Source organism: Arachis hypogaea, chromosome 13, assembly GCF_003086295.3.
Source record: "Arachis hypogaea cultivar Tifrunner chromosome 13, arahy.Tifrunner.gnm2.J5K5, whole genome shotgun sequence".
NCBI lineage: Eukaryota > Viridiplantae > Streptophyta > Magnoliopsida > Fabales > Fabaceae > Arachis > Arachis hypogaea.
Window position 1 is genome coordinate 58,181,740 of NC_092048.1, and position 12,728 is coordinate 58,194,467.

Consider the following 12,728-nt stretch of genomic DNA (forward strand, 5'->3'; position numbering starts at 1 on the left):
GCATTTTGTTTTCCAGTATTACCACCGGATACATAAATGCCACAGACACATAACTGGGTGAACCTTTTCAGATTGTGACTTAACATTGCTAGAGTCCCCAGTTAGAGGTGCCCAGAGTTCCTAAACACACTCTTTTTGCTTTGGACCATGACTTTAACCACTCAGTCTCAAGCTTTTCACTTGGACCTTCATGCCACAAGCACATGGTTAGGGACAACTTGACTTAGCCGCTTAGGCCAGGATTTTATTCCTTTGGACCTCCTATCCATTAATGCTCAAAACCTTGGATCCTTTTTACCTTTTCCTTTTAGTTTAAAGGGTTATTGGCTTTTTCTGCTTGCTTTTTCTTTTTCTTTATTTTTTGCCATTTTTTGCCATTTTTTTCGCAAGCTTTGTGTTTTTCACTGCTTTTTCTTGCTTCAAGAATCAATTTTATGATTTTTCAGATTATCAATTACATTTCTTCTTTTTCATTATTCTTTCAAGAGCCAACAATTTTAGCATCCATACACTTCACTATCAAAAATATGCACTGTTCAAGCATACATTCAGAAAGCGAGAAGTATTGTCACCACATCAACATAATTAAGCTAATTTCAAGATAAATTTCGAAATTATGCACTTCTTGTTCTTTTGCAATTAAAAATATTTTTCATTTAATAAAGGTGAGGGATTCATGGAATCATTCATAGCTTTAAGACATAGACTCTAAACTTTAATGATCATGTAATAAAAATAAGACATAAAATAAACATAAAAGCAGACAAATAATAATAAAAGAAAGGAAATTAAAGACATAAAAATAAATGACTCTAATACTAATGCTCATGTAACTCTTAGAATAGGTTTCTAATAATAAAAGTTATCATAGAGTTAGGACTCAACAACCTTGATTTTGAGGGGTAGGTGCTCCTTCAATCTGTGGGACGTCCAACTCTTCAAGGGACAGCTTCTGAAGCTTTAGCTCCTGTATTTCACACCCTTGTTTCTCTTGTTCTATGAGCAGTTTGTAGAGCATGCTGTTTTGATTCTGCTGCTCTTCTTTGAGTTGATTCACAGCTTCTTGCAACTTGGTGACAGATGCTTCTAAATGGGCCCAATAGTAAAATTGAGGAATTTCTGGGAGGAGCTCATGCGCCCCCCTCTTGATGAGGTTATCTTGAATTTGAGGTCCATCCATCACTTTTTTGGTAATTGGTCGTTCAACTGGGATAAATTCATCCACACCCATCTTTACCTCCGCATCTTTACATAGCAGACTAATCAAGCTTGGGTAAGCCAATTCGGCCTCAGTGGATTCCTTGTTTGCAAACATACAAATTTCAACAGGGATCAGCTGATGAATCTCTACCTCCTTCCCTAGCATAATACAGTGGATCATCACTGCCCTCTTAACAGTGACTTCAGATCGGTTGCTGGTTGGGAGTATAGAACGCCCAATGAAATCCAGCTATCCTCTAGCAATTGGTTTGAGATCTCCTCTCTTTAACTGGTTTGGGACACCTTTTGAATTGGTAATCCACTTGGTTCCAGGGAGGCATATGTCCTCTAGAACTTGATCTAGCCTTTTATCCTTGGCCATTCTCCTGTTAAAGGACTCTGGATCATCTTGTAGTTAAGGAAGTTTGAGAACTTCTCTCACTTTATCAAAGTGGAAGTAAATAATCTTCCCTCTGACCATAGTCCGAAAGGAGTAGAAAGCAGTTCCCTCTAATCTTTGCTTCTCTGTCATCAATAGATTTGCATAGAATTCCTGGACCATGTTTCTCCCAACATGTATCTCAGGATTAGCCAGGACTTCCCAGCCCCTATTTTGAATCTACTCTTGGATCTCCGGGTATTTATCTTCTTTTAGATTGAACTTAACTTCTGGGATCACTGATCTTCTGCATACAATTTTGAGGTTATGGTCTGCATGTTCCTTGGTGCAGAAATTTTCATGCATCCAAGGTAGTTTTGGATTACTTTCTTTCTTGCCTCTTGAAGCGGTTTGTCTTCCTTTGGGAGCCATGAGATTCGTTTGTTTTAGCTCAGGGATCACGGGAATCACACCAAACTTAGAGGGTTGCTTGTCCTCAAGCAAAAATAAAAAGAAGATGAATAGATGGAGAGAAGGATTCGAATGATGTGTTAAAGGGGATGGCCGAATGTATATTTAAAAGGGAAGGAGGGAATGGGTTCTTATTTTTAGAAAAAGATATGATTGAAATATATGATTGATAAAAGATAAACATGATATGAAAAAGGTGAGATTCTTTTCAAATTTTAAAAGATATGAAAAATATATGAGAAAATTAAATCTGAATTTTCATTTATGCATCTAAGAAATAAAAGATAATATGAATGATTTAAAAAGATTTGAAAAGAAATTGGAAAGATAAATGAGTTTTGAAAAATAATTGAAAAGAATTGAAAAAGAATTAAAAAGAATTTATAAGATTATTGATTTTTGGGAAAGGAAATTAAAAAATGAATGTTTGTAATATTTGGATGCAGAAAATTTTGAATTAAAAGATGAAAATTCGAAAAAAAATTGAATTGAAAATGAAATTACCTCTCCCCTAGCTGTTCTGGCGTTAAATGCCCAGAATGATACCCATTCTGGCGTTTAACGCCCATCTGGTGGCCATTTTGGGTGTTTAACGCCCAGCCAGGTACCCTGACTGGCGTTAAACACCAGAAATCCTTTGTTACTGGACTTTTTTCTGAACGCCCAGTATGATGCTGTTTCTGGCGTTAAACGCCCAGAATGCTGTCCATTCTGGCGTTTAACGCCCAGAATGGTAGCCATTCTGGCGATTAACGCCCAAAATACCCCTTTACTGGCGTTTTGACGCTAGTGAGCTCTTTTTCTCTGTGATTCCTCTGCTTTATGTCTTGAACCTCCATTTTCCTGACTTATTCACTAAAATGCATTAGCTAACATGAGTAACAAAATTAAATAGACTTATATAATTTTTATAAACATCTAATTTTTTATAATGGCTGGGTTGCCTCCCAGTAAGCGCTTCTTTACTGTCTTTAGCTGGACTTTACTGAGCTTTTAATTTAGTCTCAGATTTGAGCATTCTTGCTCAACATTGCCTTTAAGATAATGTTTGATTCTCTGTCCATTAACAATGAACCTTTTGTCAGAATCAATGTCTTGAAGCTCTACATAACCATATGGTAACACACTTGTAATCACATATGGTCCCCTCCACTGGGATTTCAATTTCCCAGGGAACAATCTAAGCCTAGAGTTAAACAATAGGGCCTTCTGTCCTGGCTCAAAGACTCTAGATGACAGCCTTTTGTCATGCCATCTTTTTGCTTTCTCTTTGTAAATTTTAGCATTTTCGAAAGCATTGAGTCTGAACTCCTCTAACTCATTCAACTAGAGTAATCTTTTCTCTCCGGCTACCTTAGCATCAAGGTTTAGGAACCTGGTTGCCCAATAGGCCTTGTGTTCCAGTTCCACTGGCAGATGACAGGCTTTTCCATACACAAGCTGGTATGGAGAGGTCCCTATAGGAGTCTTGAATTCTATTCTGTATACCCACAGAGCATCATCCAGACTTCTTGCCCAATCCTTTCTACGAGAACTTACTATCTAATGAGCGGATAATTTATACGCTTTTTGGCATTGTTTTTAGTATGTTTTTAGTAGGATCTAGTTACTTTTAGGGATGTTTTTATTAGTTTTTATGTTAAATTCACATTTCTGGAGTTTACTATGAGTTTGTGTGTTTTTCTGTGATTTCAGGTATTTTCTGGCTGAAATTGAGGGACTTGAGCAAAAATCAGATTCAGAGGTTGAAGAAGGACTGCTGATGCTGTTGGATTCTGACCTCCCTGCACTCAAAGTGAATTTTCTGGAGCTACAGAACTCAAAATGGCGCGCTTCCAATTGCGTTAGAAAGTATACATCCAGGGCTTTCCAGCAATATATAATAGTTCATATTTTGGCCGAGTTTAGATGACGTAAAAGGGTATTGAACGCCAGTTCTATGCTGCTGTCTGGAGTTAAACGCCAGAAACACGTCACAAGCCAGAGTTGAACGCCAGAATTACGTTACAAACTGGCGTTCAACTCCAAGATTGACCTCTACACGTGTAACATTCAAGCTCAGCCCAAGCACACACCAAGTGGGCCCCAGAAGTGCATTTATGCATCAATTACTTACTTCTGTAAACCCTAGTAACTAGTTTATTATAAATATGACTTTTTACTATTGTATTAAACATCTTTGATCAATTTTATGCTATCTTAGACTTTCATGGAGGCTGGCCATTCGGCCATGCCTGAACCATTATCACTTATGTATTTTCATACGGTAGAGTTTCTGCACTCCATAGATTAAGGTGTGGAGCTCTACTGTTCCTCAAAGATTAATGCAAAGTACTACTGTTTTTCTATTCAATTCAACTCATTCCGCTTCTAAGATATTCATTCGCACTTCAACCTGAATGTGATGAACGTGAAAATCATCATCATTCCCCCACGAACGCGTGCCTGACAACCACTTCCGTTCCACCTTAGATTGAATGAGTATCTCTTGGATCTCTTAATCAGAATCTTCGTGGTATAAGCTAGATTGATGGCGGCATTCATGAGAGTCCGAAAAGTCTAAACCTTGTCTGTGGTATTCCGAGTAGGACTTTGGGATTGAATGACTGTGACGAACTTCAAACTCGCGAGTGCTGGTGGTGCACGAAATTGTGATGTCCAGGCTCAAACAATCCCCGGCAACGGCGCCAAAAACTTGGTACGTGTAATTGTGATTACACTTTAATTATGTAAAATTCATTGCTCTTTCTTTCCCTGGAAATGGCACCAAAAACATGATGCCAAGACCATGGTTCACAACTCCGTGTAACTGACCAGCAAGTGCACTGGGTCGTCCAAGTAATACCTTACGTGAGTAAGGGTCGAATCCCACGGAGATTGTTGGTATGAAGCAAGCTATGGTCACCTTGTAAATCTCAGTCAGGAAGATATAAAGTGATAATGGTGTTTTCGAATAATAATTAATAAAACAGGGATAGAAATACTTATGTAAATCATTGGTGAGAATTTCAGATAAGCGTATGGAGATGCATTTGTTCCTCTGAATCTCTGCTTTCCTGCTATCTTCATCCAATCAGTCTTACTCCTTTCCATGGCTGCCTTTATGCAAGGGCATCACCGTTGTCAGTGGCTACATCCCCTCCTCTCAATGAATAATATGCTCACGCACCCTGTCACGGCACGGCTATTCATCTGTCGGTTCCCGATCATGCTGGAATAGGATTCACCCTCCTTTTGCGTCTGTCACTAACGCCCAGCACTCGCGAGTTTGAAGCTCGTCACAGTCATTCAATCATTGAATCCTACTCGGAATACCACAGACAAGGTTTAGACTTTCCGGATTCTCTTGAATGCCGCCATCATTCTAGCTTACGCCACGAAGATTCTGGTTAGGAGATCCAAGAGATATTCATTCTAGCTTATTTCATGTAGAACGGAAGTGTTTGTCAGGCACGTGTTCATAGGGGAGAATGGTGATGAGCGTCACACATAATCATCACCTTCATCACGTTCTTGGGTGCGAATGGATATCTTAGAAGCGAAATAAGATGAATTGAATAGAAAACAGTAGTACTTTGCATTAATCTTTGAGGAACAGCAGAGCTCCACACCTTAATCTATGGAGTGTAGAAACTCTACCGTTAAAAATACATAAGTGAAAGTCCAGGCATGGCCGAGAGGCCAGCCCTCTGATCTAAGAACCAGACGTCCAAAGATGGTTTACACTGATCAAAGATGCCTAATACAATAGTAAAAGGTCCTATTTATAATAAACTAGCTACTAGGGTTTACATGAGTAAGTAATTGATGCATAAATCCACTTTCTGGGCCCACTTGGTGTGTGTTTGGACTGAGCTTGAGTGTTGTACATGTAGAGGTCCTTCTTGGAGTTGAACGCCAGCTTTTGTGCCAGTTTGGGCGTTCAACTCTGGTTTTGGCTCCTTTTCTGGCGCTGGACGCCAGGTTTGGGTAGAAAGCTGGCGTTGAACGCCAGTTTACATCGTCTATTCTTGGCCAAAGTATGGACTATTATATATTGCTAGAAAGCCCTAGATGTCTAGTTTCCAACGCAATTGGAAGCGCGCCATTTCGAGTTTTGTAGCTCCAGAAAATCCACTTTGAATGCAGGGAGGTCAGAATCCAACAGCATCAGCAGTCATTCTTCAACCTCTGAATCTGATTTCTGCTCAAGTCCCTCAATTTCAGCCAGAAAATACCTGAAATCACAGAAAAACACAAAAACTCATAGTAAAGTCCAGAAATGTGAATTTAACATAAAAACTAATGAAAACATCCCTAAAAGTAACTAGATCCTACTAAAAACATACTAAAAACAATGCCAAAAAGCGTATAAATTATCCGCTCATCACAACACCAAACTTAAATTGTTGCTTGTCCCCAAGCAACTGAAAATCAAATAGGATAAAAAGAAGAGAATATACTATAAATTCCAAACTATCAATGAAACATAGCTTCAATCATATGAGCGGGACTTATAGCTTTTTGCCTCTTGAATAGTTTTGGCATCTCACTTTATCCATTGAAGTTCAGAATGATTGGCATCTATAGGAACTCAGAGTTCAAATAGTGTTATTGATTCTCCTAGTTCAGTATGATGATTCTTGAACACAGCTTCTTTATGAGTCTTGGCCGTGGCCCTAAGCACTTTGTTTTCCAGTATTACCACCGGATACATAAATGCCACAGACACATAATTGGGTGAACCTTTTCAGATTGTGACTCAGCTTTGCTAAAGTCCCCAATTAGAGGTGTCCAGGGTTCTTAAGCACACTCTTTTTTTTTTTTTTTTGCTTTGGACCTTGACTTTAACCGCTCAGTCTCAAGTTTTCACTTGACACCTACACGCCACAAGCACATGGTTAAGGACAGCTTGGTTTAGCCGCTTAGACCAGGATTTTATTCCTTTAGGCCCTCCTATCCACTGATGCTCAAAGCCTTGGGATCCTTTTTATTGCCCTTGCCTTTTGGTTTTAAGGGTTATTGGCATTTTGCTCTTGTCTCTTGGTTTTAAGAGCTTTTGGCTTTTTCTGCTTGCTTTTCTTTCTATTTTTTTTTCTGCAAGCTTTGTTCTTTGCTGCTTTTTCTTGCTTCAAGAATCATTTTTATGATTTTTCAGATTATCAAATAACATGTCTCCTTGTCATCATTCTTTCAAGAGCCAACATATTTAACATTCTTAAACAACAACTTCAAAAGACATATGCACTGTTCAAGCATACATTCGGAAAACAAGAAGCATTGTCACCACATCAATATAATTAAGCTAAGTTCAAGGATAAATTCGAAACTCATGTACTTCTTGTTCTTTTGAATTAAAACATTTTTCATTTAAGAGAGGTGATGGATTCATAGGACATTTATAACTTTAAGACAAAGTTACTAACTACTAATGATCATGTAATGAAGACACAAACACAGATAAGCACATAATATAGAAAACGAAAAATAGAAGAAATAAGAACAAGGAATGAATCCACCTTAGTGATGGTGGCATTTCCTTCTTGAGGAACCAATGATGTCCTTAAGCTCTTCTATGTCTCTTCCTTGTCTTTGTTGCTCCTCCCTCATTGCTTTTTGATCTTCTCTTTTTTCATGAAGCATGATGGAGTGCTCTTGATGTTCCACCCTTAGTTGTCCCATAGTGGAACTCAATTCTCCTAGGGAGGTGTTGATTTACTCCCAATAATTTTGTGGAGGAAAGTCCTTTTGAGGCATCTCCGGGATCTCATGGAAATGAGCTTCTTACGCCTCTTGAGCTCCATGATTGGGCTCTCTTGCTTGCTCCATCTTTTTCTTAATGATGGGCTTGTCCTCTTTAATGAGGATATCTCCCTCTATGTCAATCCCAGCCGAATTGCATAGGTGGCAAATGAGGTGAGGAAAGGCTAACCTTGCCATAGTGGAGGACTTGTCAGCCACCTTGTAGAGTTCTTGAGATATAATCTCATGAACTTCCACCTCTTCTCCAATCATGATGCTATGGATCATGATGGCCCGGTCTATAGTAACTTCAGACCGGTTGCTAGTGGGAATGATTGAGCATTGAATGAACTCCAACCATCCTCTAGCTATAGGCTTGAGGTCCAATCTTCTTAGTTGAACTGGCTTGCCTTTGGAGTCAACCTTCCATTGAGCTCCTTCTACACATATGTCCATAAGGACCTGGTCCAACCTTTGATCAAAGTTGACTCTTCTTGTGTAGGGGCGTGCGTTCTCTTCCATGTTTTGGCAAGTTGAACGCCAACCTCACATTCTCCGGACTAAAATCTAAGTATCTCCCCCGAACCATTGTAACATAGTTCTTTGGATCTGGGTTCTTACTTTGATCATGGTTCTTGGTGATCCATGCATTAGCATAGAACTCTTGAACCATTAGGATGCCGACTTGTTGGATGGGATTTGTTAGAACTTCCCAACCTCTTCTTTGAATTTCATGTCGGATCTCCGGATACTCATTTCTTTTGAGTTTGAAAGGGACCTCAGGGATCACCTTCTTCTTGGCCACAACATCATAGAAGTGGTCTTGATGGGCTTTGGAGATGAACCTTTCCATCTCCCATGACTCGGATGTGGAAGCTTTTGTCTTCCCTTTCCCTCTTCTAGAGGATTCTCCGGTCTTAGATGCCATCAATGGTAATGGAAAAACAAAAAAGCTATGCTTTTACCACACCAAACTTAGAATATTGCTCGCCCTCGAGCAATAAACAAAAGAATAGAAGAAGAAGAAGAAGAAATATGGAGAGGAAGAGGAAGATGTGGTTTCGGCCAAGAAGGGTGTAGAGGGGTGTGTTGTGTGAATTTGATGAAGAATGGAGGGCTTTATATAGGGAAGGGAGGGGGGGTTAAGGTTCGGCCATATGGGTGGGAAATTGGTTTTGAATTTTGAAGGTAGGTGGAGTTTATGAGGTAGGTTTATGGGGAAGAGTGGATGGATGTGAGTGGTGGAGTGGTGATGGGGAAGAGAGTTTGAGGTGATTGGTGAAGGGTTTTTGGGGAGGAGTGTTTATGGGGTTGTGTGAAAGAGAGTGGTGAGAAGAAGTGAGTGGAGGTAGGTGGGGATCCTGTGGGGTCTACAGATCCTGAGTGGATCCTGTGGGGTCCACAGATCCTGAGTGGATCCTGTGGGGTCCACAGATCCTGAGGTGTTCAAGGATTTACATCCCTGCACCCATTAGGCATGTAAAAATGCCTTTATACACAACTCTGGGCGTTCAGCGCCAGGTTGGTGGCCATTTAGGGCGTTCAACGCCCATTTGTGTGCCATTTCTGGCGTTGAACGCCAGAACCATGCCTGTTCTGGCGTTCAGCGCCCAGAAGCTGCCCATTTTGGGCGTTCAGCGCCAGAACCATGCTCTGTTCTGGCGCTGAATGCCAGACAGATGCTCCTCCAGGGTGTGATTTTTCTTCTGCTATTTTTGATTCCGTTTTCAATTTTTATATTTATTTTGTGACTCCACATGATCATGAACCTACAAAGACATATAACTAAGAAAAATATAGTTAGATAAATAAAAATTGGGTTGCCTCCCAACAAGCGCTTCTTTAATGTCAATAGCTTGACAGTGGGCTCTCATGGAGCCTCACAGATGTGCAGAGCTTTGTTGAGACTCTCCAACACCAAACTTAGAGTTTGGATATGGGAGTTCAACACCAAACTTAGAGTTTGGTTGTGGCCTCCCAACACCAAACTTAGAGTTTGATTGTGGGGGCTCTGGTTGACTCTGCTTTGAGAGAAGCTTTTCATGCTTCCTCTCCATGGTTGCAGAGGGAGATCCTTGAGTTTTAAACACAAGGGGGTTCTCATTCAATTGAAGGACTATTTCACCTCTGTCAACATCAATCACAACTCTTGCTGTGGCTAGGAAAGGTCTTCCTAGGATGATGGATTCATCCTCTTCCTTTCCAGTATCCAGGACTATGAAATCAGCAGGGATGTAAAGGCCTTCAACCTTTACTAACACGTCCTCTACTTGTCCATAAGCCTGTTTTCTTGAATTGTCTGCCATCTCTAATGAGATTTTAGCAGCTTGCACCCCATAGATTCCCAGTTTCTCTATTACAGAGAGGGGCATGAGGTTTATTCCTGAACCAAGGTCACATAGAGCCTTAAAGATCATGGTGCCTATAGTACAAGGTATTATGAACTTTCCAGGATCCTGTCTCTTCTGATGCAATGTCAGTTGATCCAGATCACTTAGTTCATTGATGAACAAGGGAGGATCAACTTCCCAAGTATCAATGCCAAATAATTTGGCATTCAGCTTCATGATTGCACCAAGAAACTTGGCAGTTTGCTCTTCAGTAACATCCTCATTCTCTTCAGAAGAGGAATACTCATCAGAGCTTATGAAGGGTATAAGGAGGTTCAATGGAATCTCTATGGTCTCTAGATGAGCCTCAGAGTCCTTTGGTTCCTCAGAGGGAAGCTCCTTATTGACCATTGGACGTCCCAGGAGGTCTTCCTCCTTGGGATTCACGTCCTCTCCTCTCCTCACAGGTTCGGCCATGGTTCTTATGTCAATGGCCTTGCACTCTCCTTTTGGATTCTCTTCTGTATTGCTTGGGAGAGTACTTGGAGGGATTTCAGTGATCCTTTTACTCAGCTGGCCCACTTGTGCTTCCAAATTTCTAATGGAAGACCTGGTTTCATTCATGAAACTCACAGTGGCCTTAGATAGATCAGAGACTAGATTTGCTAAATTAGAAACATTTTGTTTAGAGTTCTCTGTCTGTTGCTGAGTGGATGATGAAAAAGGTTTATTATTGTTAAACCTGTTTCTTCCACCATTATTAAAGCCTTGTTGAGGCTTTTGATCCTTCCATGAGAAATTGGGGTAATTTCTCCATGATGAGTTATAGGTGTTTCCATAAGGTTCACCTAAGTAATTTACCTCTGCTATTGCAGGGTTCTCAGGATCATAAGCTTCTTCTGCATAAGAAGCTTCTTGAGTACTGTTGGATGCAGCTTGCATTCCATGCAGACTCTGAGAGATCATATTGACTTGATGAGTCAATATTTTATTCTGAGCCAATATGGCATTCAGAGTATCAACTTCAAGAACTCCCTTCTTCATAGGCGTCCCATTATTCACAGGATTCCTTTCAGAAGTGTACATGAACTGGTTATTAGCAACCATGTCAATGAGTTCTTGAGCTTCTGCAGGCGTTTTCTTTAGGTGAATGGATCCACCTGCAGAAGTGTCCAGTGACATCTTTGATAGCTCAGATAAACCATCATAGAATATATCCAGGATGGTCCATTCTGAAAGCATGTCAGAAGGACACTTTTTGGTCAACTGTTTGTATCTTTCCCAAGCTTCATAGAGGGATTCACCTTCTTTCTGTCTGAAGGTTTGAACATCAGCTCTAAGCTTGCTCAGCTTTTGAGGAGGAAAGTACTTGGCTAAGAAAGCCGTGACCAGCTTATCCCAAGAGTTCAGGCTGTCTTTGGGTTTGAGAATCCAACCATAATCTAGCTCTGTCTCTTACAACAAGAGGGAAAAGCATGAGCCTGTAGACTTCAGGATCTACTCCATTAGTCTTAACAGTATCACATATCTGCAAGAATTCAGTTAAGAACTGAAAAGGATCTTCAGATGGAAGTCCATGAAACTTGCAGTTCTGCTGCATCAGAGAAACTAATTGAGGTTTCAGCTCAAAGTTGTTTGCTCCAATGGCAGGAATGGAGATGCTTCTTCCATGTAAATTGGAATTAGGTGCAGTAAATTCACCAAGCATCTTCCTTACATTATTATTATTTTCGGCTGCCATCTCCTCTTCCTGTTCGAAAATTTCTGAAAGGTTATCTCTGGATTGTTGTATTTTAGCTTCTCTTAATTTTTTCTTCAGAGTCCTTTCAGGTTCTGGATCTACTTCCACAAGAATGTTCTTATCCTTGCTCCTGCTCATATGACAAAAAAGAGGGCACAGAAAAATAATAATAATAATAGAGATCCTTTATACCACAGTATAGGGATCCCTGTGTGAGTAGAAGAAGAGGGGGAGACAAAGAATGTAATATAATGGAAGAAACACAACTGAGAGGATGGTAGAGATGTGAGATGAGATGTTAGGATATGAATGAATAAATAGAATAAGATGGGGGAGGGATAATTTTCGAAAATTATTTTGAAAAAGAGTTAGTGATTTTCGAAAATGGTTTTTGAAAATTGTTAGTATTTTTTCGAAAAATTTTTTTAAAATTAAAAATAAAAATAAGAATAATTACTTAATTAAAAATAAATTTTTGAAAAAAAGGGAAGATATTTTCGAAAATTAGAGAGAGAGAGTTAGTTAGGTAGTTTTGAAAAAGTTAAGAAACAAACAAAAAGTTAGTTAGTTAGTTGAAACAAATTTTGAAAAGATAAGAAGTTAGGAAGTTAGAAAAGATATTTTGAAAAGATATTTTTGAAAAAGATAAGATAAGAAGATATTTTTGAAAAGATATGATTGAAATTAGTTTTGAAAAAGATTTGATTTTTAAAATCACAATTAATGACTTGATTCATAAGAAATCACAAGATATGATTCTAGAACTTAAAGTTTGAATCTTTCTTAACAAGCAAGTAACAAACTTCAAATTTTTGAATCAAAACATTAATTGATTATGTTATTTTCGAAAATTTGATATAAAAATAAGAAAAAGATTTTTGAAAAA

At 39.3% G+C, this 12,728-nt stretch overlaps 1 non-coding gene across 1 annotated transcript; it reads left to right on the top strand.

The window, feature by feature from the left end:
* Positions 1-11,337: 11,337 nt before the first annotated feature.
* On the top strand, positions 11,338-11,445 carry LOC112738805 (small nucleolar RNA R71). Its single transcript, XR_003169757.1, has one exon. It is a non-coding gene; the product is annotated as a small nucleolar RNA R71 (small nucleolar RNA).
* Positions 11,446-12,728: the final 1,283 nt, after the last annotated feature.